Raw genomic sequence first — 27966 nt, 5'->3', positions numbered from 1 at the left:
GACGTTTGTTTTCTTGACAGTGAAGTTTTGCATTTTTGGAATTTGCGAATATTGATTTATTTTTCGATGTAGGCGGTGATCACGTTATTTCTGAGATTTTGTTCCTTTTTGTTTATTCTTTTTCAGTTTGATTATTTTTGATGTTTTGATTTCTTTTTACCGTGTTTTTAAGTGTAGACGTCAAAGGTACGTGGATATTGATTGTATTTTGTAAGTTATGTATAGGTCCAGATAGGTTAGTGTGTATTTTCATTTCCTCTTTGTTTTGAGCACGATGTTTTACAGTGCCATGTATATTTTGTAAATTAGTATTTCAAGGGTTAGTTTAATAGGACCACCTAGTATTCATAGTCAAAATCAATTACAACAGGTTCTTTACGCAAACATGACGGCACCGTAAATAAAATAAAATTAGATTCCACTACAAGTTAAATTTATGCAAACGAACCGACCTTTAGTAAAAGGTCATGTGAACAAAGCCGCAAATTTGTTCTAGAAGATGGAATCTGCCTCCATCAACTATAATTTAACACATTGTGGTTACTCTTAAGAAGTGTAGACAGGGACCAGTAAGATTAAAATATTGTAAAAAGGCAAGTTCATTTGATTAATGTAAAGACTGAGGCACATAGCCTAAGATTTTTATTTTTGTTGTGAATGTCCAGAACTATCACAGTGAGTAAGTGTAAGGTGCCATTCCAGAATAATTAATTGCTTAGTTAATTTCATTTTATTTTGAAGCACAGTTTTTGTGTTTAGTTTTTGTCAGCCACCAGTCATTTATGGGGCAAAGTTTATATAATTTAAAAGTGATATTTTTTATATAACAAGATGTGTTCATGGAGTTTTCTTTCTTTTCTTTCTTATTTGTTTTGACTTAAACAGTGTTGTTAACAGTTGGGTGACTGGCAGATTGATAAGTCTGGATGTGTGAATTTTAAGATACCCATTAGTGATCTCAGATTAGTTGATTATTTAATTAATTAATAATTTATATAAATTCCATTAGTTGAAATTTTAGTTTATTTGTAAATCTGAGATATCTTCTTTGAGTGGTGAGTCTTGGTAGACCACTGGTTCCGTCTATAGTAGCGTCAATCGACATAGAAGTTATTAGTTTATGGTAACATTATTAAATTTATGACCTACATCAAACTTTATGTGAGGCAGTTTGTTTGGGAAGATTTGGAGTTTGTCACTTCTTATTATTTTTCTTAAAATCCACTTTTATTTTCACTTCGTTTTAAAAATAAGTTACTTTTTATTTTGCTCGTAATAATGTTTTTGTTAATAAATTTTGCTCATTTAAATTCGATTCAGTCTTGGGTACCGTTATTTGTAGTTAGCTTACCCTCCGTTATTTTTACGTCCTCACCCCCATTTTGTGAGACCCGGCAACCTCGAGGAAAGCTGACGGACGGTACCGCACCCAAGGAGAGAGAGTCCACGTGAGCGGTAGGTATTTTTGATGTTTTTATTTGCAGGAGCAGCCAGGGCAACAGATGATCAAGAAGAGCACCGCCACGCATGCCTTGAAAAGGGCACAATATATATATATATTTACAATTTGCTTAACGTTGCGACGGCACAGATAGGTGTTTTGTCGACGATGGGACGGGAAATGGCTGGGAGTGGGAAGGAAGCGGACGTGGCCTTAATTAAGTTACAGTCCTAATATTTGCCTGGTGTGAAGGTGGGAAGCCAAGGAATAAAATCATTTTCAGGGCTGCCGGCAGTGGGGCACGAACCCACCATCTCCCAAATGCAACCTCACAGCTGCGCCACCGTAAGAGTACGGCCAACTCGCTCGGTGCACAATCTTTAAAGCCACGTACAATTTTTCTCACTGTACACCAAGGAATGCATAAGGTATACACTTCTCTCCGCACATGTAGGCTACCATCATTCTAGCAGGAAAATTTCAACTCTGCATGGGTATGAAAACGAATGCATTTCTCATGGAACTTCAGGGATTCGTTGTTGGCATGGAATACCCCACATAATTTATAACATTGGAAGTCTCTCTCTTAAAGAGAATGGAATGCTACTTGAGGATCCAACCTGCCTTCAGTTTGACAACATGAATATATCAGGGGCAGTCATTTATAAACGGGTCACCCACCTAAACGTATAGTTGTACATTTCGTACCTCAAAAGTAATCACCCGCACTGTTAAGACATTTATCCCCCGGGTGATGCAACGACAAATCCCATCCCTGAAAATACCAGTGGGTTGTCGATGGAACCACGTAGATACACAGCGCTATGGAAACACGTTGCAGAAACTGAGGTAGGCCTACACCACAAAGTCAAAACGCTCGGTAAAGTTAACGAACGGCATTCTTCTTCTTTATGACAATGCCCGCCGTCATGCTAACAACTCTGTGAGGAATACGCTCCAGAAACTCTTCCGCAATCTACCTACAGTCCAGTACCCTTCCTATGCGAGTCTTGCACATTTGGGGAGATGAAGAGGGACATTTGTGGAGATCGGTTTGCACCGGATGACAACGCACGTGACAGATGTGGTTCCGTCGACAACCCATCAGCTTTTTCACGAATTGGGATTGACTATTAAATCACCTAGTGGGATAAATGAGGCGTGTCTGTTTAAAAAGTGTTCTTTCAACTTCAAAAAATACTTTTATTATCTCGTCCAGATGCATTGCAGTAGTTTAATATTATCGATTGCCATGACCAATCAAGGAAAGAAAGATTTCAAAGTGGTACCATACCCGACCATGGGTACGTTCCATGGGCCTTTCGTTATACGTTTCGTTGCGATTTTCCACAAATTTCTTAGGGTAAAAATAGCGCCTTAGAACAGATACACCTCAAGTGTCTTAACAGTTCTGATTATTACTTTTGAGATACGAATTGTCCTGGTATAGCTCTTGGCAGGTGGCCCGTTTTCGTTTGACGAAACCTGAAACGAATTCAGCCGAATACTTTATGCACTATTTTTCATCATAATTACTACAGTCATTCACATATTTGTCTCAGTGTTTGGATGGTTTAGGCGCTATTATTATTATTATTATTATTATTATTATTATTATTATTATTATTATTATAAATCTTATTAAATCTTATTAATCTTATTAAACAATAATTATCTACTAAAAAAATAAATCTTAACAAAATCAATGCCAATCTTACCTATTATTATTATTATTATTATTATTATTATGGTTCATGTTTGTGGGTTACTGTAGTCACGTCCTAGTTCGTGAACCATGGGCAACGGCTGAGTGGCCTAGTAAGTGGTCCTGAGAGTCGGGATACCAGTTGCTATGGAATGGGAGTGGGCATCTCGGACATATTCTGAGTCGTGGCCCTCCTTGTGCTCAGGCGGCTAGGACTATACAATTCACCGGTGGTCCATAACCCGTTAGAGGAGAGATCCTCACTTGGACTATGTGCAAGTAGGGCAGCATCCTGCTTCATGAATTTACCGAGCTCAGAACACTTTAAGCAAGCCTCGGACCTATGGGAGTAATGGAGTCCCACTCCCATTTGACAGGCAAGGGACTCCTTGGAAACAACTTGGCGAACGAAATGGAATTCGATGGGGAGCTGTCAATATTAATGGGGCTTATGGAAGAAAGAAGGTAGAACTGGCTGAGTCAGCAAAGAGGATGCATCTGGATGTGCTAGGAGTAAGTGATATTCGGGTAAGGGGAGATAATGAGGAAGAGATAGGAGATTATAAGGTGTACTTGACGGGTGTTAGAAAGGGAAGGGCAGAGTCTGGGGTAGGGCTCGTTATCAGGAATACCACTGCACGCAACATAGTTTCTGTTAGGCACGTAAATGAGCGAATGATGTGGGTAGATTTGTCAGTGGGAGGAATTAGGACAAGAATTGTGTCCGTGTATTCACCATGTGAGGGTGCAGATGAGGATGAAGTTGACAAGTGTTATGAAGCATTGAGTGACATCGTGGTCAGGGTCAACAGCAAGCATAGAATAGTACTAATTGGCGATTTCAATGCGAGAGTTGGGAATAGAACTGAAGGATACGAAAGGGTGATTGGTAAATGTGGTGAAGATATGGAAGCTAATGGGAATGGGAAGCGTTTGCTGGACTTCTATGCTAGTATGGGTTTAGCTGTTACGAATACATTCTTCAAGCATAAGGCTATTCACCGCTACACATGGGAGGCTAGGGGTACCAGATCCATAATAGACTATATCTTAACAGATTTTAAATTCAGGAAATCTGTTAGGAATGTAAGAGTTTTTCGGGGATTTTTCGATGATACAGACCACTATCTGATCTGTAGTGAACTAAGTATCTCTAGGCCTAGGGTAGAGAAAGTGAAATCTGTCTGCAAACGAATAAGGGTAGAAAATCTCCAGGACGAGGAAATTAGACAGAAGTACATGGATATGATTAGTGAGAAGTTTCGAACAGTAGACAGTAAGCAGGTTCAGGATATAGAAAGAGAATGGGTGGCATACAGGGATGCTGTAGTAGAAACAGCAAGAGAATGCCTAGGAACAACTGTGTGTAAAGATGGGAAAAGGCGAAGATCTTGGTGGAATGATGAAGTGAAAGCAGCCTGTAAACGTAAAAAGAAGGCTTATCAGAAATGGCTCCAAACAAGGGCCGAGGCAGACAGGGATTGGTACGTAGATGAAAGAAACAGAGCGAAACAAATAGTTGTTGAATCCAAAAAGAAGTCATAGGAAGATTTTGGTAATAACCTGGAAAGCCTAGGTCAAGCAGCAGGGAAACCTTTCTGGACAGTAATAAAAAATCTTAGGAAGGGAGGGAAAAAGGAAATGAACAGTGTTTTGAGTAAGTCAGGTGAACTCATAATAGACCCCAGGGAATCGCTGGAGAGGTGGAGGGAATATTTTGAACATCTTCTCAATGTAAAAGGAAATCATCATGGTGGTGTTGCAAACAGCCAAGCTCATGGGGAGGAGGAAAATTATGTTGGTGAAATTATGCTTGAAGAAGTGGAAAGGATGGTAAATAAACTCCATTGTCATAAGGCAGCAGGAATAGATGAAATTAGACCTGAAATGGTGAAGTATAGTGGGAAGGCAGGGATGAAATGGCTTCGTAGAGTAATAAGATTAGCATGGAGTGTTGGTAAGGTACCTTCAGATTGGACAAACGCAGTAATTGCCCCTATCTATAAGCAAGGAAACAGGAAGGATTGCAACAACTATCGAGGTATCTCATTGATTAGTATACCAGGCAAAGTATTCACAAGCATCTTGGAAGGGAGGGTGCGATCAGTCGTTGAGAGGAAGTTGGATGAAAACCAGTGTGGTTTCAGACCACAGAGGGGCTGTCAGGATCAGATTTTCAGTATGCGCCAGGTAATTGAAAAATGCTACGAGAGGAATAGGCAGTTGTGTTTATGTTTCGTAGATCTAGAGAAAGCATATGACAGGGTACCGGGGGAAAAGATGTTCGCCATACTGGGGGACTATGGAATTAAGTGTAGATTATTAAAATCAATCAAAGGCTTTTATGTTGGCAATCAGGCTGCAGTGAGAATTGTTGGTACAATGAGTTCCTGGTTCAGGGTACTTACAAGGGTTAGACAAGGCTGTAATCTTTCACCTTTGTTGTTCGTAGCTTAGATGGATCATCTACTGAGAGGTATAAAGTGGCAGGAAAAGATTCAAATAGGTGGAAATGTAGTGAGCAGTCTGTCCTATGCTGACGACTTGGTCTTTAGACTGTGCCGAAAGCCTGCAGTCTAATATCTTGGAACTTGAAAATAGGGCAATGAGTATGGTATGAAATTTAGCCTCTCGAAGACTAAATCGATGTCAGTAGGTAAGAAATTCAACAGAATTGGATGTCAGATTGGTGATACAAAGCTATAACGGGTCGATAATTTCAAGTATTTAGGTTGTGTGTTCTCCCAGGATGGTAATATAGTAAGTGAGATTGAATCAAGGTGTAGTAAAGCTAATGCAGTGAGCTCGCAGTTGCGATCAGCAGTGTTCTGTAAGAAGGAAGTCAGCTCCCAGACGAAACTATCTTTACATCGGTCTGTTTTCAGACCAACTTTGCTTTACGGGAGCGAAAGCTGGGTGGACTCAGGATATCTTATTCATAAGTAAGAAGTAACAGACATGAAAGTAGCAAGAATGATTGCTGGTACAAACAGGTGGGAACAATGGCAGGATGGTACTCGGAATGAGGAGATAAAGGCTAATTTAGGAATGAACTCGATGGATGAAGCTGTACGCATAAACCGGCTTCAGTGGTGGGGTCATGTGAGGCGAATGGTGGAGGATATTCTACCTAGGAGAATAATGGACTCTGTTATGGAGGGTAAGAGAAGTAGAGGGAGACCAAGACGACGATGGTTAGACTCTGTTTCTAACGAGTTAAAGATAAGAGGTATAGAACTAAATGAGGCCACAACACTAGTTGCAAATCGAGGATTGTGGCAACGTTTAGTAAATTCTCAGAGGCTTGCAGACTGAACGCTGAAAGGCATAACAGTCTATAATGATAATGTATGTGTATGTAATATATGTTATTATTATTATTATTACTATTATTATTATTATTATTATTATTATTATTGTTGTTGTTGTTGTTGTTGTTGTTGTACCGGGAGGTAAAACCGAACCCCGCACATTTAAAAGAAGCGCCTTACGGAACGCTTTCTGTAGAACAAATCTTGAAACAGCTAGTGCATGAAGTTGGGACATTGATCGGAAGATGTCACTACTGAATAACAGAGGAATATGCTATTTTAAAGTTTCCTAAACTGACTGGATTTCTTAGTTTTGTTTTGGTGTATCACTAGAAGTTCGCACTTTTCGCCATAGATGTCTCTACTAAAGAACTGAGGTCATGCACTCTGGTCCAAAGTGGAATAATTAGAGATTTGAAGAAATTTTGTGTTTATTGGTTTTCTCAACTGAATTGATTTTCATTATTTTTGGTACTTCAAGGTTTGCAACACTTCCTTCCCATTCCGCCAGTTTTTGAGTCTGGCCAATGGCATATTTTCTGTTTTATTTTTTCAGCCAATCATGATCTTCTTGTAACTTTTGATTATCCAATAAAATGAGACTGTGTGTCCGGATTTAGTCCAGAGCCTTCTCGAAGCTTCCCCTCCGGTATATAAGCTGTATCCTTTTCGAGCTAATTTGTCTTATTGATCGTCGAACTTCTAAGTGTGTGTGTTAAGGCAGGAGGCGGGGGCCTCTATCTTCGGCAGGCAGAACATCAGCTAAGGTAATGGCCAACAGTTTTTACATCTAAGTAGTGATCTACGCAAACTGACCCGAGGGGAAGTTTCTACTATGTCACCGTCTGTTTTCTAAAATGTAAACTTTCTTCTTTCTCAGGTAAAATTTCATAAGGACTTAAACTGTAAATCGGGGATAGAGAGTACGTTTCCCTCTCGAATTCCCCTTCACTTTATCTTGACGTGACTACGATTTTGTAACTGTTTTTCTCCTGTAAATTACAAGTTAACTTGTCCTCCTAGTCACCTCAGTACTGTGGGATTAGCCTCTGCATCGTCGGGCCACAAGCCCAAGTAGGTTTTTAATTTCTGATTTCGAGGAGCGCAAGTGTACGCCACCATATATTTTGTGTTTGGGCCAGTAGTTTAACCAGTTCCTTTTCATGAAGGGCCGGTAGTATGGGTACTAGATACCCCTGTGTTATATAAAAGGTAATTAATCTGACGTTGTAAATTGTAGGTTCTGTCTAGAGAGGCCTAGTAATGTAATTCTATTGAGCAAAGAAGCTCTAATCTTCAATGTGAACTTAAAGGTTGCCTTAATGAGGCTGTAAGGGGTGGGAGTGCAGTCCCCTTGGTTGAATTTGGAGAGCATGTAAGCTCTTTTCTGATATTTGTGTAATATTGAGTGGTGCATTGGGAAGGCCATAAATTTGTAACTGTTGGAGCAAAGTTCTGTTTTGGGAGATTTCTCTCCATATCTTTCTAAACGCAACATTAGCGACTTTGGAAAATTGTAAATTTGGATCGTGAAGCTCAAAACTTGTGAACTACCAATCCTTGGGTTTTCTATTCTTGTATCAAAATTGCTCTTTTGTACCTGACACCCGTACCTGAAATATCGTTTGTTAACATTTAATTTTCTGAAAAGGAATATAACCTTTATTTTAGGTAAAGTTTTATATTAATCTTTGTCTCTCGTAGATAGACCCATTCCGGCCCGTACCTTCTTTCACCTCTGTGATCCAGAGATAACCCCGGAATAATAATAATAATAATAATAATAATAATAATAATAATAATAATAATAATAATAATAATAATAATAATAATTGTATGAATATTTTTATTATTTTATTTATTATTATTATTATTATTATTATTATTATTATTATTATTATTATTATTATTATTATTATTATTATTATTATTATTATTATTGTCCAAACGTTGTGAAATATCGGACAAGTACCTTTTGCAATGCACTTTGATCATCGAATCTTTCTCTGGATATCGTCCTTGTGCCTAGAAATACCGTTATGTTACAATGTTGAGGGGCAAGATACTGACCCACAGCACGTGTATCATTATTAGAATGAAAATTCGTTGATATAGTTCATGCAGTACTGAACCTTAGATAAGAGAACCTTTCTGGTCAGAGTTCCATGGTGAAATATTCTCACATAGCGGTTTTTCGAAGCGCAACAACGATATGGTCTTTAAGTGAACTGAAAATGTGAAAATCGTATTCTTCTTCAAGGCAGGGCTCAGAGAGTCCTGGTTGTAAACAATCACTAAACTCGTATGAATACCACTCTGACTAATTTCTTCTTCATAATCTGATGTCTGCATACTCATACACCTTAAAATATTGTTCAGTCGAAATGATCTTTTTGTTCGCTTGCAAAATTAAATTTGGTTTAATGAGGGCTTGGATAGATAAAATGAATGTGGCTATCACTCTTCTCATAAAATAATCGGTTATGTGCCTTATGTCAAAGTTGTGCACATGGATCATAACCAATATCCGTACCTTTATTTTTAGACAAACTTCGTACGTTTCACCGATACCTCTGGCTCGTCTACGTCTGTAATCGTGCGAAAACCCTCAAGGTTAGATGTTTATGTTTAATATGATTCGCTCATGTTGTGGTGTTATTCATAGATTAGTCAAAGATATAGGAAAATAAAAATTTCGCTCTAATACCTGTTAACTACAGGTTCATTAAAACTTGCCGAGATTTCATATTACAGTATCTCCTCGGGTTTTTGTGAATTCCCTGTAACATTACAAAGTCAAGTGGCAGTTCTTTGAAAATCCAGTAATTTCCAAACGGATAAACTGATTTAATACACGGTTCAAAACTCGTTTATGACTATTGTTACCATGTTTCTATGGATCGTAGAGAGGTGAAAGAAGATGCTGGTGGGAATGGGTCTATCTACGATATCAACGATTCATTTCAAACTTTAAAATAATGGTTATATTTCTTTTCAGATTTCAAACATAACAAAATTCTTCACTAGGTGAAGAAAAAAAACGGTCTGGTACAAAGCAATTTAGATACAAGAATAGAAAACCCGAAATAAGGAATTTTACCAGTTTTGAGCTTCAAGCTCCAAATTTATAATTCGCAAATGTTGCGTTAGTTAGATAAGGATAGATAACCCCCAATACACAGTGCTCACGAGCACTTGACCCCAACAGTAACAATTTACGGCCTTCCAAAGGCACCCTTCAATATTATAGTAAAATTAGCAATCACAGAAAAGAGCTTACATGCTCTCCAACTTTAACCAAGGAGACTGCGCTCCCAATTTCTTACAGCCCAACTCAGGGCAACATTACACCAAAAATCTTACAAATTTCTGGCCTCTCTAGGCCCAACCTATAATTTACAATTTTTACACAGGGGTATCTATTACCCAAACTGCTGGGCCTTCATGGAAAGAAGACCAGATTAAATTACTGGCCCGAACACAAAATGTATGGAGGCATACACTTACGCCCCTAGAAAATTAAGTATAAAACCCTAATTGGGCTCGCGGCCCGATGACGCAGAGGCTAATCCCAAGCTACTGAGATGACTAGAATGAAGGTTAATTTAATGCTTTACAGAAAAAGAGAAACAGTTACAAAATCCTAGTCACGTCAAGATAAATTGAAGGGAAACTCGAAAGGGTAACGCACTCTCTATCCCCGATTTACAATTTAAGTGTTTATGAAATTTTACATTAAGCAAAAGAAGGATTACATTTTACAAAACGGGTGGTTACATAGTTAGAAATTAAAACCTTCCCCTCATGTAAGTCTGCGGAGGTAGCTACAGAAATATAAAGCTGGTGGCCATACCTGGCTGATGAACTACCTGGCGAAGAATGAGGCGCCCCGCCACCTGTCTTGACACACACTTACACACAAAAATTCGGCGATGAAAGACAAGGTAGCTTGAAAAATTCGCAGCTTATGTGCCTGGGGGATGGTTCGATGGGGTTCTGGACTAAATCCGGACACACCCTCTCATTTTTATTGGGCGAATTCAAAAGATACAAGAAGCCTATTATTGGCAGAAAAATAATTACAGAAAAGTCCTGATTGGCCAGATTCAAAAGCTGGAAGAATGAGAAAGAAGTGTTGCAAACCTTGAAATAACAAATGGAAATTAATTTAGTTGAGGAAACTATAACACAAAACTTCTTTAAATCACTAGTTCTCCCACCGTGCACCAGAGTGTATGACCACATTTTTTTAAAGGACATCTATGGAGAAAAATTCAAATCTCTTGAAGTTAACAAACACAAAACAAATAAATCCAGTCAATCTAAGAAACTTCGAAATAACACATTACTCAATTATTCAATAGTGGCATCTTCTGATCAATATCCCAACTTCGTGCAGTAGCTGTTTCACGTTTAGTAGGAGAGATAGCGTTCCTTAAGGCGCTTGTTTTAAATGAGCGGAGTTGAGGTTTAGCTCCCGGTACAACTATAATTCATCATTTCACTTATTTTTTAAATTCCTTTAACTGTTTACCTAATAGTAACTTAATAGTTCTCCGGACTCAAATATCAAGATTTTAGTTTATACTTAATTATTATTATCTTAAATTAATATCCTTATAGAAATTTGGACATGGATTATCTAGTCAGTGTTCCCAGCTAAGCCAAGGGTCAATGATCAGGTATCCTCAGACAGAGTTTATTTGCGGTGTGGTTTTCTCGTACTCCTTTTTCCAACAGCCCGTGGATTCAATCCATGTGTTCGTTGTCGACGGCTAATAATGAATCACTTCAGATGTGTTACGTATTCGGGTGCTTCAACATGGTTTCAGCGTTGACATAATAATAATAATAATAATAATAATAATAATAATAATAATAATAATAATAATAATAATAATTGTTACGGAGTTCTCCGTGGTAGTTAGAGGTGAAAGAAGGTGCTGGGATGAACAGGTCTCAACTTACGAAATTAAAATTTAAAATTCAACAATGTTATATTTCCTTTTCGAGATCAAGAAATAACAAGTACAACAGGAACTTAGTTATATAGCAACAACATAAGAATGTACAATTACAGTTTATTCATGTATTTTGGGCTTCGAGTTCCAGAAACACAATCCCTGAGCAATGAGCCCAACTTTACTTATACACAAGGTTTAACAAAGGGGCAGAAAACCCCAAACATGCCCAGGAGTACTTGCTCCCTATTACTCAGTAAAGCCTGCTCGAGGCACACAGAAACCAAATTTCAGAAAGAGCAACCCGCTCTCAAAGTTCAAGCCTATCAAAGGCCACACCAAACTCCACCGTCAAGCTGTCCTCCAAGCTCATGAAAACAGGGGTAAAAATACCCAACCTACTGAGGCCTATTCAATAAAGAAACAGGACAATTACATGGCCCCGAAAATACCAACTTGAGAGGAGGCGTAACTGCACTCCTAATACACTTCTTTAAAACCTATTTGGCACTAGGCCACTTATGCAAGGGCTAATCCCATACTACGGAGGTGACACGATTGAAAAATGTTATGATATTACGAGTATAAGGGAAACTGTTATAAACACGTAGTCACCTCAAAACAAAATGAATGGGAGCTCGACAGGGTTAGGCACTCTCTATCCCAATTTGTAGTTAGAGAAACAGAATTTATACCAAGTTTCTTTTACATTTTAAATATAGGTTACATGAGGAAAGTTTCGAACCCGCCCCGAGGGTTAAACTGCTGATCTAGCAAGAAAATAAGTTATTAAACGGCCATTACCTGATGGTTGAACTGCTGCCCGAAGAAAGAGGCGCTTCCCGCCCCCTGCTACATAATCACACAAAGAAAGATGTTACTGAAGTGGCGAGGAGACCAGAAAATCAGCAGTTTATATACCCTCGCGGAAGATTCGAGACGTTTCATGAATGATTACACCCGCCCACAAGCTTTTTATTGGACGACCAAAAGATTACATGTCAAAACTGGAGAAGAAAACCAGCATTGGTGGAAAATTAATTACAGAAATTTGCGATTGGTCAATTTCAAAACTGGCGGAAAGAAAGGATTGACGTTGCCAACTTAAACAATGGCTGAAATAAATTTAATAAAGAACAAACTTATAAATACTAAATTTCTTCAAAAAAAAAAGGTTCCTTCACTTCGCACTAGGGTGCACAATTGTAGTACTTAAGAGGTGCCATCTAGAAGAGAATGTTCACACTTCTTACTACAGAGCAAACAAATACACATCGAGACTGACATAGTTCAGAACACTTCAAAATTTACCGTAGAGACATCTTCTGAGAACTCAGAGAATTAAAGTGGAAGTTAAAGTTCCGGCTTCCTCCAGTAGAGGAGTTTCAACTGGCGCAATGTTTGAATTAGCGGAGCGGAGGTGTACCGCCCGGCACAATAATAATAATAATAATAATAATAATAATAATAATAATAATAATAATAATAATAATAATAATAATAATAATAATAATAATAATAATAATCCTTACATTTAAACCGAGCACCTTTTCGAAGGCCATCTGTTATATGAAGCCTGAACGGTATACCAGAAGAAGTTTCGAACTTTATCTTCAGATGTTTATACTGTCGACTTATGTGCTCCCTCTGGTGGGAGGATGGACAATTAATTTTCAAAGAAATTTGTAGTTTTGTAACGGTTCAAATCCCGTTACAAGATTATAGCTGTATTATTATTATTATTATTATTATTATTATTATTATTATTATTATTATTATTATTATTATTATTATTATTATTGTTGTTGTTATATGTGTATTATTATTTAATCCAATTCTGTAATCTGATTTCGCTATGTAGTCTGATTATCGCTTGCGTGATTGTAGTTAATTTGTTATGTTTATATGTGTGTATAGATTAATATTAAAGACATGTAAAGTAAGAGTTGCTGCATAATATCATAATATCAAATTGTGTAAAATAACTTTTGACATTACAACATATGTTGCAATACTGCTAGCGCAACGGTCGAGTCATCGCTCTGTCATTGTGTGCATTTAGGGATGACATCATTTTTATGAAACACCTTGAGTGCCCCAGGCAATTTCACAACAACCTGCAACATTTGTATCCGGGTGGGAAGTCACATTTTTGCCATTTTTAGAGATTATGTGCGGGTGTCAACGAATGGCTATATAAGCTGACCGTATGTTATAGAATTTGCATGAAGGAGTTGAACGGAGAGACTTGCCACGAATTCAGTTAGATACAGAGCCTTGCCATACGGAGTACTACTGAGATGGTAGTATTCAGTCATTTGGATGGACACACTTGCCAAGGGGCTTTGTAGTGAGGTGGTAGTGAGGAGTCATTTAGAGGGAGAGGCCACAGATGGTCAGTAAAGGAGATGAATGGAGAGACATTCCACGAAGTTAATTGGAAGGAGACTAACGAGGAGCAGTGATATGGATACGTAATCGTCAGTGACCAAATGGATTATATGTTCGGAGTGTGTTACGTATATCTGTTCGGTTGATTTCTTGTGTCAGTTCGATGACAGCCGAATACTGAATCGTCGCCATTCAACTAACAGTTATTAGTGAATTACTTGTAAGGTGATTGTGAAGTGTGAATCTAATTTCAAGCCATGCTATATCTCGTCAATGAAATGAAAATGATACATCACTAAATTAGGCTTGAGATACCTACGGGATACCAATTCAAAGGAATACGTCGTAATAACACTCAAAGTGTTGAAGGTACTGTTCGTGAACTAGTGAGGAATAAATTTCTTGTACAAATTTTAAAGTCCGGTCAATAGGATTTCAAATTTAATGCCTAGATTCTTTCATTTGTAATGTCATAGTTTTATATTATAATGTAAAATATCGCAGCAAACCTTGCTACTTGAAGTCAAAATGCTCAGTATCAAATTAATTTATCATTTTATTTCAATGGTAGAATTAGATAACCTCAAATTTAATGGGGAAATCGAACGCCAATTTCCTTTACCTAGAACCTATATGGTATGTTGTCAAAAGTAAGCTTATTACTCTCCACCGTAGAGATATTCAAAACTCTCATTTTATTATTGCTGGATTGAGTTGCAGCTGGCGCGCATAAAATATTGTATGTGTAAGTAATCAGGTAAGAACTAAGTGTGAGTACATAATCGGACGATTGAGTATTTTATTTCATGAATAACTCAATAGACTGTACAGAGTTGCTAAGGAGATCAGCAACGTTTTAAAAGCTTCGTACATATGTCAATATTCTTTGAATATTAACCCAATATTTGGTTTCCTTTTTATTCGGAAGGAGAAGATCATATCAAAATCAGCAAAATTGCAAAAATATGAAATTTTAAAGGGCCACAGGGAGCAGAAAAGCGAGTACGTCACGACAAGCTGCTGACAGGGAGAGGCATGTCAACTTAACGTGCCTCAGAATATGTGGAACCAAGTGGGTGGACAAAAAAGGCAATCATGCACAAGCTAGGTAACGACCCAGTCAACGACGGGTAGCCTACTACAGCTACAACACTATAGATGAAGATGGCTCTTCTGTCAGGTCAAGTACAGACATCATAATGAAAATGAAAATTCGCAGCCTGTTACCAGTCATTCGACCGGGTCAGGGGTGGAATAAATGAAGCCCCCATCTAGTGGCGAGGATAGCAATTGTGCCGGCTGCCGAAACCTGTCGCACTCCTCTCTAGCAATCATTAAAGACTGATATTGGTGACTATTGCTGGAATGAAAGACGGCAGGGAAAACCAGTGTACCCGGAGTAATACCTGTCCCGCATCCGCTTTGTCCAGAACAAATCTCACATGAAGTCATCGGGATTCAACCACGGAACCCAGTGGTGAGAGGCCGGCGCGCTGCCGCCAGAGCCACGCAGGCTCTTCGTACGGAATCATAGTACAGTAGTCAAACCAGAGTGCCTACTGTAAACGCAGCAGAGATCTTAGCCAGAATGAGGATATCGGAGAGAGAATAGAAAATTGAACAGGACTATATCGCGGCTGTAATTATACATAGGCCTACCTAGTTAGTATGAATTTCAAATGTTATTGCTGGGGTTTTATTTCCCACTTCCAAACCAATTTAAACATCTTCTAGACCAAGAGTTTCAAACCAGTTGCCCCCTTCAACTCCATGGGACAACATATGTGCTGTGTTGAGGCTCCAGTAGTGCGGAACTAGCCTCATGACACTCGGCCATCTTTACTTTGAGATGCTCTCGATAAGTCAATTGATGCTCGACATTGGTGATTTTGGACTGTATGGAATACTGACAAGTTGTTACATTCTATCAAATGTGTTTCTGATCATTCTCCATAGTGACATAAATACATATATCACACTTCTTCGCATCACAGTTTTCTTAATTGCTCACTATTTGATATATTTTCACCGTATACTTATAGAACTCACAGGGACAATCAAATGACGCCTTCGCACGACGTGCCACCACGGTGGAGTCCAGAGATACTTTATTTATTACCCTAATGGCACGGTGTATTAGTAGCCTACCTCAGAATGTCGGTGATATTTTATCAGATGCCTTCATATCAAAGTTATACTTTTGTTGGTAGTGCAGGTACAGTGGTTCTTCCTATTTACAACAATATATTGAACAATGCCGTCGCACGTGTTATCTAGAAATGATTTCCTTTTAAACATTGTCATGTTCTTGTAACGCTCGCCGACCCAAGTTCCAAGCTAGAGATGTATTCTACGTCAAAAAATAATCGAAGTTCTTAAGAAGTACTCCTTCTGTTGAGTATTCAGCTCGAAGGCTGGTTTGATCCACAACAGTCCCGCCATTAGCTGTCGCAGACGGCCTAGGCCTCACTGAAGAGGTATACTATGGAAATGAGGAATGAGGTAGTTCCCCGTTGCTTTTCTCACTGAGCCGGACGTTGTTATTACTTCAATTTGCCAAGCTCACTAGATTGCATGCACCAACTGACCCTGTGAATGACATTTTCACACCATTTATAGCAAGGACTGCTGCATAAAGAATGGCATTACTAGCATCGTACCATAATGTCACTTGATTTACGTCCCACTAACTACTTTTACGGTTTTTGGAGACGCCGAGGTGCCGGAATTTAGTCTCGCAGGAGTTCTTTTACGTGCCAGTAAATCTTCCGACACGTTACGTACGTATTTGAGCACCTTCAAATACCACCGGACTGGGTCAGGATCGATCCTGCCACGTTGAAGTCAGAAGGCCAGCGCCTCGACCGTCTGAGCCACCCAGCCCAGCAAAATTGCTCTAGCCAATACCAGAAGACGAAGTGCAGTGTAAACACGAGTTCTAGCCAGCAGAGGCATTAAGAAGAATTCTAGAGCCTAAGAAATTTCCCGGAGGTGAATTCACTTTCCACTTGAGATCAAACAAAGAACTCTGGGAGAATTTCAAAAGAGTATCGGCGAACAAAGTTCTCATCCTCCAAGAGAAATGAAAGTCACCACATCCCTGGTTTCTAGAAGTGTACCAGGACTTCAAAAGGGAAAACATTACAATGGAGGAGATCTGGTACAGAATGTGCTTCACGCCGAAGGTGCCTGAGTAAAATATTCCATCCCATCCCACTCCATCTTGCCCGCAAGTGTAGCCTAATATTTCTGCAGAAGAGCGGCCAAAAAAGAAGTTAGGAGCTGATGGATCTCTGTCACAACAGGAAAAAAGCAAGGGGAAAACAATATAGAAAGAACCGAGCAATTATGTTGCGCGGTTCGGATTATGTAGCTGTAAACCTGTATTCGAAAGATGGTGGGTTCAAACCTTACCGTCGGTAGCCTTGGAGATTATTTTCCTTATTTTGCATTTTCACCCCTAGGACACGGGCACATCCTTCCCAGTTCCACCCCTGTCCAGTTCCATAAGACACGTTTGAAATATGTTGTGTCTTCGTAGCCCATACATGAGTGTAATAATAATAATAATAATAATAATAATAATAATAATAATAATAATAATTTTATCATAGGGTTATTGGTACTGTCTAAAAGTATTTCAAGGCGGAAAATCGCTCACAATGCAACTGTGTAGCTACGTACATAACAGTATATTATCACTATTATTTTACTTGCTGTGAGAAAGTAACAAATATTCTGACACCTGACAGCTGTCTCTCTCGTAATACAGTATCTATAATCGAGTTGGAAGTGAGCAGCGCCACCTCTCGTGCGCTACCGGGAACAATCTGCACGGGGCGGTGCGGCCGTCACCACGTGACTGACTGTTAATTATTAACATTCATACATCTAGAGACGTGTAATTAACCCATCCACCCCTAGGCGCGCTGATTGTCAGTCGGACACCGTAGGGGGTCCAAGTATCTCTTAAGGGAGGCATGACTTTTAATAGCAAACGAAATAGGCTATCAGGTATAAAAACTGTCCGTCCAAGAGAGCCGGAAAAGTCTCGATTTAACTGTGTAGTTTCTGAAATCAATGCTAACTTCCAGAATCTCACAGACTTAAGTGAAAAAAGGGTGGGTACAGCAATGAACATGACTGGAAAATCATATTTTATTCACGTAATGAAGACAAATTTCCATTTAACATTACCTTCTATAAAATGTTCGAGTTAAACCAGGGGTTCCCAAATTCTGCGTCGCAATGCTCTAGGGAGTCACTGGTGTTGGTCCGGTGTCATGATTATTAAAGAAACTAAAACAGATCTATAACTGATATTGAAACATCCTATTTTCAATACGAATATATATTTTAAATCACGTAATACATCGTAGGACAAAAAACACATTTTTTTCCTTTTCGTGAAACCGCTCTTTTCTTATTTAATCGTGTCCTCTTGAAAACCTACAGTTTGGAAAGGGACTTGACCAACACCACGCGGCAAGGTTCTGCCGGTGCAAATCTAGATAAGAAAAAATTATAAAATTCGGCTACAAAATGGAGTAGAAGTATCGCCCAGCGAATGCACCAAAAAAAATCTGGTGTGACGTTGTGTGGACCTCTCCCCGTTACAATTTCAAAATGGACTTAGCCTATGTTGAGCGATAACGATCTGACGCCACATTGTTGGGCTTCATTCAACACATTCGTATAAAACATTATTATTATTATTATTATTATTATTATTATTATTATTATTATTATTATTATTATTATTAAACATATGTAAACGAAGATAAAGAAGGTATAGCAGTACCACTTCAAATTTGGAGAAGAATTTCTACTGAACAACTGTTAGGTACAAGCCCAAGAAGCTTCACTTTGTCGTGGATGACAGTAAAAGCGCATAGCACTTTTCGTCTCCAGTTTCGCGACGTAGCTCCTGTGCTGTCAAAGGAGAAGAGAGTGACGCCATTCTGCCGAGTATCGGGCTATCTCCTCTTGCACTCGACTGGCCACCGACACGCAGCGACATGTACTTCGTTAGACAACGCGTCTCTGATACCCTTGTTACCTGTCGAGTCAGAGAATACTACGCTGTCAAGCTACACAGCACAAACAACACTACACTGTTAATTAAGAGAAAAATGTTGCGAATTTCTCTACATTTTCAGAACAGACATCGGAATATAGCCTATAAGGTTAAAACGTTATATACTGTAGTACAGGTAGATTACTTTTTTGTTTCTGAAAAGGGCGTGGAATTTGATAGTCAAGAGTTCCTTGTATTCAGGAAGAGTGAAGTGTAACTTGTAACATGTGATTTTGCTATCAGTATTTGTGTTTGTATATGAGAAGTAAGCGATTTTGCCCTACTTTTAGTACGACTTCCGATCTCCAACGAAGAATGAGTGGGGGTTCCCATCCATCTTTCCACTGACAGTCGGGGAATGAGAATACAAAGGATAGTGAACTTATTATTCTTTATTTACAAAATTATAAATTAATAATTTATTCCTCATAAGCCCAGGTATCTATTGAGATATAGCGTATCTATTTGATTGTTTTGTGATTTGTTCCGCAACCGATGAGTTGTCAAAAGGTGAAAGATGTGACGTAAAATTATACATATTCCATTGATTTTCGAACTTTCTTTTAATTTGGATGTTATTACAGTTACTGTGCAACCCCACTGTCAGCAGCCCTGAAGATCGTTTTCCGTGGTTTCCCATTTTTCACCAGGCTAATACTGGGACTGTAAATTTATTAAGGCCACGGCCCCTACCTTTTCCATTCTTGCGTCGCCGGAACTGTTTGACGTATTACTGCGACGTTAAACCAATACCAACAAATAAAATAAAAATAGTTTACTGCATCTCACGATGAATACTTTAATATTGAAAACATTTCTTAGCAAAGTAGGGGGCCCCATATTACGAAAAACGTAAGATTAAGAAATATCCCCAGTATCCAGTAATCGGGAGATAGTGGGTTCGAACCCCACTGTCGGCAGCCCTGAAGATGGTTTTCCATGGTTTCCCATTTTCACACCAGGCAAATGCCGGGGCTGTACCTTAATTAAGGCCACGGCCACTTCCTTCCACTTCCTAGGCCTTTCGTGTCCCATCGTCGCCATAAGACATATCTGTGCCGGTGCGACGTAAAACAAATAGCAAAAAAAAAAAAAAAAAAAGAAATATCCCCAATTGTGCCGAAGATTGAAGGGAAAAGGGCCTCGAAAGGCTTCAAATTATAAGTCCTGGATAGCTCTATCAAACTAAACAAATTTCCAAAGTCATTTCCGGCCTAAATGCAGTTCCAGAAAAAAAACCTAAAATCGCTTGTTTCTTTACTCGTTATCTTTTTTATTCAAATTCTGGCCAAATTAACTTATTTACCTAATCCTTTCTGTAATGTGTTCCTTGGTTCAATCCTCTCAGGCGTTTTTTTTAATTTTTTGAAGAATATGCAGTAGTTATAAGGTCTTAAGTGAATCTGTGCTTTGACTCGCATTAGCGCTCGTAGCGGTGCTTAAGTGAAACACTGCATTCACTTACATTAGCATTCGTAGTCGTAGAAAAAGATAAAGTGTTAATCTAATCGACCGGATAACGATGATTAAGAAAAGGAATTCAATTTTTAGGAATAAATAAAGAATATACTCTCATGCTTTATTATCTTTTATTTACCTAAAATTCGTAGCTCATATTCCTAGGATGTTTTCAACATTGAGTTGTTTGCCTGAAGAGTTAGAAGTGTGGATCTTTCTTTCTTTCTTTCTTTCTTTCTTTCTTTCTTTCTTTCTTTCTTTCTTTCTTTCATAATAGGTTTACCGCCCAGAGTTGGTTTTTCCCTCGACAGAGCGAGGGATCACACCTGTACCATCACGATGAATATTTACGAAATTTAAAATCGGAACCCCTGTGGTCCCGGGGAAAATTTAACCGGAACACGGGACTGTACCACCTAAATCCAGACTATCCAAGGTAAACCGGGACTGTTAGTCACCCTAGAAGTAAAAAAGAAAAAGCGGTGGATTTCCCCCTTCTTCAAAACTGTAATCGAACCCAGGGGGTTTGTGTACACAGGACATAATTGCTAAATTTAATCAATTGACGAAGTGTTTTTGAGATAACTGCTCTTGTTGCTATGACGTTGATGATAATACAGAATAGTGCAGTCGACTCACGAAACAGAACATTTAATACTCTGCAAATGTTATGTCCTGCAAGTAACCGAAGTCACATCCGATTAGGTGCTCAAGTGGATAAAACGGAATTCAAATCCGGTTTGCTTAGCGTTCATTGGAGTCGTGAATCTTATCTGACGTGAAAGCTCGCATTGACATACGTCTAACAGTTTATTTTGCTATTACAATCAATAGAAGGTGGACAACATGCAGCTTGATAATATCGCGGACCGGTTTGCTTTTGTTTTTCCTGGTCAGCGCGAGGCTTTTGTTTCACTGCGATGTATTACAGATGACGCTAGTTGCAGTAGCGGTCAATACGAGTTGCAGGTGTTTAAGTGTGCGCCATGGAAAGGTTTATACAACAGCTGCAGGATATGACGAATGAATTAATCTGCTGGTCGGTCATATGAATTCTACTCATTTCCTTCATAATTAGAGAAAAGAAATGATAGCTGTGAGTCTTCCTGTTAACGTGGACGACTCGGATATTCTGAATTAATTGCTACGCAACTTAGTCCAAAGCATCACTTGAGGATGTGGTGAACGGTTCATTGTCAAATCGAAAGTCGCCTTGTACTGAAGATTGAGGTTTTGATCGCGACCGAGGTCTAGGTATTTTGACGTGATAATGTCTAAAAGCGAAATCATTTGCTCACATTCGGGCTTACAACTCAGGAATTCAGGATCCGATCTCGGTATTGGAAATGCTAACCATAACAGGAAATGTGATACTCAATGGGCTTTATTTAAATACGCGAGGAGAGGGTTGAGCTTAAGGAGCGACTATTTTGAGGTATGTAAATTAGATTCCGATCAATAACATCGAAACCAAAAGACGTACTAAAGTGATTGAGTCTGAGCACACGCCATTATGCCCTTACACGGGCATATGAAAATGGTCCCAACGCCAAAGAAAAGAGCACAACAAGGGAGGGAACGAAATTCTGAAATGAGAATGTAAATATGTAGATGATCTAACCGTTAATTCTGACAACTCTTTATTCGCTTCATATGAAATTCTGAATGCAAATTACTACCCATGTTGTGTATGTTATTGAATACAGAAACTTGCGACCGACATAACGACACCATTGTGGCGGACTTACGACAATTAGGGCCAGAAGTTACATAGTATATCGTCGTTGCCGGGATAAAACCTCCTACTGTATGTGATAATATTTAAGGAGATATACTGACCCGCAGCACATACGTTATGATGAGCGAGAATGCCTTGACCATATTCACACAATATTGAACCTTGGATGACAGAACCATAGAGGCCAAATTTATAATTTAAAATGTTTCACATAGGAGGTTTTGTCCAGGCAGCAACGATATGCAGTTTTGAAAATTTCCAATCTTTGGTAACATATCGTTGGCTTTCTTTTAAAACCTCGTATGTCTCAATGCCCGTCCTTCCCATTATATTCCTTAAGGCTGGTCACGCCTCTCATCCACATACTGATATGCTGTCCATAAGAATAATTTTCGTTGTGTTCATTTTCCTATGCTGCTCTGTGAAGGAAAATGAACCTTATCATACCGTATTGTAGGGATGGTGTTTGCATGGCGAATTTATGCACTCCTACAGTATAATGTATTTAATGTTCGTTTTCCTTTACAAAATAGCAGAGGAAAATGAACGTAATGAAAATTATTCTGATGGACTGCATATAAATATGTGCCTGACAGGCGTGACCAGTCCTAATGAATATAATGGGTACGAAAAGCATTGGGACATACGAGGTTTTAAAAGAAAACCGTCGATATGCTAGGGCTGTTAAAATTATCATCCATTCCTGTCGCTAGGTGACCAGCCTGAAAAGTTAGTTCTCAAAAATTAACGTCAATAACACAACAGATAATCGGTTCTTACTTATTTCATTATATTTGTATATTAACATGACAGTTCCCTAAACGATGTCATACGTCTCTTACTGTAGTAATCATCGGCCACTTGTAAATCTTAATTTTTTCTCTTACAATTTGCTTTACGTCGCACCGACACAGGTCGACGATGGGATGGGTTAGGAAAGGCCTGGGAGTGGAAAGGAAGCGGCCGTGGCCTTAAATTAACGTACAGCCCCAGCATCTGCATGATGTGAAATGAGGAATGGCGGAAAACCATCTACAGGACTGCCGACAATCGGGTTCGAACTCACTATCACCCGGATGCAAGCTTACCGCATGGCCAACTTGCCTGGTAACTTGGTAAATAGAACTGTTTTGAATTCACTATTTAATCTGTCTTTCATTTCACCCAAATTCATACTTGTGTTGGGTGACGTTACAGAAACTGAAACAGTTCCTTTTCTGTCCTAACTCGTATGATAAAATTCATAGCACCTTCTGCTGCACACGCCGACACTTCAAGTACCCTGGGAAATACAGTAGGTCTTGATTCGGCAGAGTTGTCTGGGAATTCTATTAGGTCTGGTTCTACTCCGTGCCCTGACTGCAGTTTTGACTACAGTAGTGCTACCTTAAGAATTCGAAGTCAAAATGATGTACAGTTCACGAGGTGCTGTCAACTGAAACGCTAAAGTGCAAATTCTCTCTCTCTCTCTCTCTCTCTCTCTGTGTGTGTGTGTGTATGTGTGTGTGTGTGTGTGTGTGTGTGTGTGTGTGTGTGTGTGTGTGTGTGTGTGTGTGTGTGTGTGTGTGTGTGTGTGTGTGTGTGTGTGTATGTGTGTAGGCTGAGCTACATCGTTCACCTCACTTCCTCGCTCCACAAATTTAATTAATTTATTGTTAGGTAGTACCTTATGCGTATGCTGTACTATGTCAGAGCACACTATCTGATAACAACCTTAATGTACGATTGTTAAAAAATGCTAATTGGATGTCTTTTATATTAAATGATTCTATTAAACAGTTAAGAATAGGTTTCCTGAACATTTCTCTTTCCCAACTTCCACTACTTCCAACTCAGGTCTAGAACATGTTTCCTGTATCAGATTCAAGGATACTGCAATGAAACATTCAAGCAAACAAGAATGGTCCGGCTGTTAATTCTTAGTTACTATTATATTTTGAATATCAGCTTAATTATTAGACGTCATACACTACTTATAATGTATGCATGACATACACACTTTTCAACCTAATAAAAAGTTAACTATGGAAGTTTATAATATTTAATTTAATTCATGTGACACTTAGTCATGGTCGATAGTTCTATGAACGATGGAAATAGCTCCCCTACGGATCAGTAGTAGATTACCGGCCTCTGGATCCCAATATCGTGGGTTCAAGTAGGGAGGAAGTAGTCGGGTTTTTGAAGGGCGGAAAAATGTGTATTCGGCATTCCGTATCTACGATGTCTCCATGTCGGGTATGGCTGTCTTAATTAATTTTGGGAGAAAAAAACAATTTACATGTCAATTCCGATAAAGGAAGCACAAAATAGGAAAACTTACTGCAGGATGGTCACCACATTCTGTGAAGAGGCAGTGCCAGAATAAGAAGTTGGCTAGCTTCACTGCTGGGCACTTTTGTATCCATAAATAAACCTCTTACTTAATTCTGCTGTACTCTGAGTTACTTTTATTATTATTATTATTATTATTATTATTATTATTATTATTATTATTATTATATGTTTCACTCTCTAACTACTTTTAGGATTTTTGGAGACGCCGAAGTGCTGGAATCTTGTCCTACTGGAATTCAATCAATCAACATCAATCAATACTGATCTGCATTTAGGGCAGTCACCCAGGTGGCAGATTCCCTATCTGTTGTTTTCCTAGCCTTTTCTTAAATTATTTCAAAGAAATTGGAAATTTATTGAACGTCACCCTTGGTAAGTTATTCCAATCCCTAACTCCTCTTCCTATAAATGAATATTTGCCCCAATTTGTCCTCTTTAATTCCAACTTTATCTTCATATAGTGATCTTTCCTACTTTTAAAGACGCCACTCAAACTTATTCGTCTACTAATGTCATTCCACGCCATCTCTCCGCTGACAGCTTGGAACATACCACTTAGTCGAGAAGCTCGTCTTCTTTCTCCCAAGTCTTCCCAGCTCAAACTTTGCAACATTTTTGTAACGCTACTCTTTTGTCGGAAATCACCCAAAACAAATCGAGCTGCTTTTCTTTGGATTTTGTCCAGTTCTTGAATCAGGTAATCCTGGTGAGGGTCCCATACACTGGAACCATACTCTAGTTGGGGTCTTACCAGAGACTTATATGCCCTCTCCTTTACATATTTATTAAAACCCCTAAACACCCTCACAACCATGTGCAGGGATTTGTACCCTTTATTTACAATCCATTTATGTGATTACCCCAATGAAGATCTTTCCTTATATTAACACCTAGGGACAATGATCCCCAAAAGGAACTTTCACCCCATCAACGCAGTAATTAAAACTGAGAGGACTTTTAAGCTACCGACAAGAGGCTAAACTTTTTGAGACCCTTCAAATTCCACAGGATTGATCCGGAATAGATCCCATTATATTCGGCTCAGAATTCCAGAGTTTCTGCCGTTTGTGTCACTCACTCTGCTTAGTCATTGACATTGTTAGGACTCGAATTTCAATGACATGTTTTATTTTTATTTTTACAAAGTTAAGTTTAACTAAACATAGCCCATTCCTATCCATTTTGAACGCGATAACACAGCTATCATTGGCAATATACAAATGGTATGCATGCAACCGCCGACGAGATGCAGTCGACATCAGAATTAATGTTAAATCACTGAAACAGATAAATATATTTACCTACTTAGGAATTAAAATCACTTATTATGGCAAACGTTCAGCTGAGATTAAGAGCAGAATTGCATAGGAAAAGGGTTTTTTTTTTTTTTGCTAGGGGCTTTACGTCGCACCGACACAGATAAGTCTTATGGCGACGATGGGATAGGAAAGGCCTAGGAGTTGGAAGGAAGCGGCCGTGGCCTTAATTAAGGCACAGCCCCAACATTTGCCTGGTGTGAAAATGGGAAACCACGGAAAACCATCTTCAGGGCTGCCGATAGTGGGATTCGAACCTACTATCTCCCGGATGCAAGCTCACAGCAGCGCGCCTCTACGCGCACGGCCAACTCGCCCGGTCATAGCAAAAGGTAGCGCGTTATAAGAAAGGGGCGCTGCTTACATCAAGGAATCTAAATTTGGAAACGAAAGAAAGAGATTTATTAAATTATATGTCTGGAGAGTGGCCTTGTACGGAAATGTATGGAGGCATTTGATATGTGGTACTGGAGGAGGATAGAAAATATTTCGTGGACAGCGAAGCTCACAAATGGATAAATTCTTAGAGGAATGATTGAGAAAATTATCTCTACGACGAACAGTAATGAAAGGAAGAGATCAATTAATTGGCCGACTCTTCGAGTAGGCCTACAATTGTTTTATTGTTAAATAGTAGAACGTAACCGTCGTTGATGGTTCAGTAATTGGCGATGTCCCTGACTTCTGTTCGAACCACTTGTTGACGTGTCATTTTTAAGCACGCTCTGGTGTCCAGTCTGAATTAGCAGAACCTACCAACAACCAGCCAAATACCCATTCGAACAGCGCTCGGACGGCGAGTGCTCAGGAAGGAGTGCTTTAACACACTAAAGTCGAATTTACTGGAGAACTATCAGAGTTACAAAACGGCATGTGGCCGTTTCTTTGTATAGGTCCATATGCTGGGCTTTGTTACGTGATATGACTAGCCATTTGCCCATTATCCTGGTTTATAGTGGGGAAAATATGCGCAAAATCAGTAAATACTAATGGCCGCCATTTGGAAAATTACACAAAATTTGAATATCTTGTATTTGAAATTAATATCTGATGTATAGGCCAATCCACAGTTCAATTGGTCCAGTACTGTAGGCGTGATTGAGCGAGAAATTAAGATACACCATATCATTTTCAACTGTTTCGTGATTTTTAAACATTCCGTAAATATTGTATTTTCACGCAAATATATTGAAACAATAACATAGGAAATGTTAGCCGTCGTGTAGTTCATCAACTCTTCAGTAAATCATTAAGAACTGAGTCCAAGCATTGTGGCCTTGGTCTCCCTCTACTTCTCTTACCCTGCAAGACCCAGTCTTTTTTCTCCTAGGTAACCCATCCTCCTTTATTCGTCTCACACAAGTCCACCACCCAGGTCGGTTGATCCATCGAATTTGTTCCTAACTTAGCCATTTATATCCTAATTTCGATTATTCTTCTGCCGTTTTTCCAACCTATTCGTATCAGCAATCATTCTCGCTACTTTCATGTTTGTTACTTCTAACTTTTGAATACGATATCCTTATTCCACCCAACATTCACTCCCACACACAATTAACCATCCAAAAGCAAACCTGTGTAAGGATTGTTTTGTCCGAGAATGTGACAGACGCTTGTTTATGGGCATATAAAATGTAAGCCAAAAACTTTAACTATCGTTAATGCTTTAAATCCAGGTATGAAATAAAATGTCGTATGGCTTTTAGTGGTGGGATATCCCAGGACGGGTTCGGCTCGCCAGGTGCAGTTCTTTCTATTTGACTCCTGTAGGCAACCTGCGCGTCTTGATGAGGATGAAATTATGATGAAGACAACACATATACCCAGCCCCCGTGCCATTGGAATTAACCAATGAAGGTTAAAATCCCCGATCCTGCCGCGAATCGAACCCGGGACCCTCTGTACCGAAGGCCAGTACGCTGACCGTTCAGCCAACGAGTCGGACTAAATCCAGGTTATTTGAATCCTACATGTATATTGTGCCCTTTTAAAGGCACCCAAATGCGGTGGTCTTCTTTCTTGATATGTGCGCCTGCTGCTCCTGAAAATAATTACATTTTAAAAAATACTTACCGCCTCATGTAAACTCTTCTTCCTTAGATCCCACGGGTTGATGGGCCACACGTCGATCGGGGGGTGAGGAAATGAAAGATGGGGTAAACTAAACTATTAAATGACGGTACCCAAAGACTGAATTACAATTGAAATAAATAAAATTCAGTAATTAATTA

Source organism: Anabrus simplex, chromosome 1 (assembly GCF_040414725.1).
Source record: "Anabrus simplex isolate iqAnaSimp1 chromosome 1, ASM4041472v1, whole genome shotgun sequence".
NCBI classification, from domain to species: Eukaryota; Metazoa; Arthropoda; class Insecta; order Orthoptera; family Tettigoniidae; genus Anabrus; species Anabrus simplex.
The sequence above is the reverse complement of the archived record's forward strand: the minus strand, read 5'-3'. Positions refer to the sequence as shown.